The sequence below is a fragment of the Ipomoea triloba genome, chromosome 16 (genome assembly GCF_003576645.1).
Source record: "Ipomoea triloba cultivar NCNSP0323 chromosome 16, ASM357664v1".
Classification (NCBI taxonomy): Eukaryota; Viridiplantae; Streptophyta; class Magnoliopsida; order Solanales; family Convolvulaceae; genus Ipomoea; species Ipomoea triloba.
In genome coordinates, this window is record NC_044931.1 from 10586697 (window position 1) to 10587898 (window position 1202).

Genomic DNA, 1202 nt, shown 5'->3' on the forward strand with positions numbered 1-1202 from the left:
CGGACTCATAAGGATCCTAGGATCGAAATGAGACTTAGGTTATCTCACCCTAACTCACTCAAAGGCAGGCAGACTGCCGGACTCATAAGGATCCGAGGATCGAAATGAGACTTAGGTTATCTCAACCTAACTCACTCAAAGGCAGACAGACTGCCGAACTCATAAGGATCCGAAGATCGAAATGAGACTTAGGTTATCTCAACATAACTCACTCAAAGGCAGGCAGACTGCCAGACTCATAAGGATCCGAAGATTGAAATAAGACTTAGGTTATCTCAACCTAACTCACTCAAAGGCATGCAGACTGCCGGACACATAAGGATCCGAAGATCGAAATGAGACTTAGGTTTTCTCAACCTAACTCACTCAAAGGCAGACAGACTGTCGGACTCATAAGGATCCGAAGATCGAAATGAGGCTTAGGTTATCTCAACCTAACTCACTCAAAGGTAGACAGACTGCCGGACTCATAAGGATCCGAAGGTCGAAATGAGACTTAGGTTATCTCAACCTAACTCAATCAAAGGCAGATAGACTGTCGGACTCATAAGGATCCGAAGATCGAAATGAGGCTTAGGTTATCTCAACCTAACTCACTCAAAGGTAGACAGACTGCCGGACTCATAAGGATCCGAAGGTCGAAATGAGACTTAGGTTATCTCAACCTAACTCAATCAAAGGCAGATAGACTGTCGGACTCATAAGGATCCGAAGATCGAAATGAGGCTTAGGTTATCTCAACCTAACTCACTCAAAGGTAGACAGACTGCCGGACTCATAAGGATCCGAAGGTCGAAATGAGACTTAGGTTATCTCAACCTAACTCAATCAAAGGCAGATAGACTGTCGGACTCATAAGGATCCGAAGATCGAAATGAGGCTTAGGTTATCTCAACCTAACTCACTCAAAGGTAGACAGACTGCCGGACTCATAAGGATCCGAAGGTCGAAATGAGACTTAGGTTATCTCAACCTAACTCAATCAAAGGCAGACAGACTGCCGGACTCATAAGGATCCGAAGATCGAAATGAGACTTAGGTTATCTCAACCTAACTCACTCAAAGGCATGCAGACTGCCGGACTCATAAGGATCCGAAGATCGAAATGAGACTTAGGTTATCTCAACCTAACTCACTCAAAGGCAGACAGACTACCGGACTCATAAGGATCCGAGGATCGAAATGAGACTTAGGTTATCTCA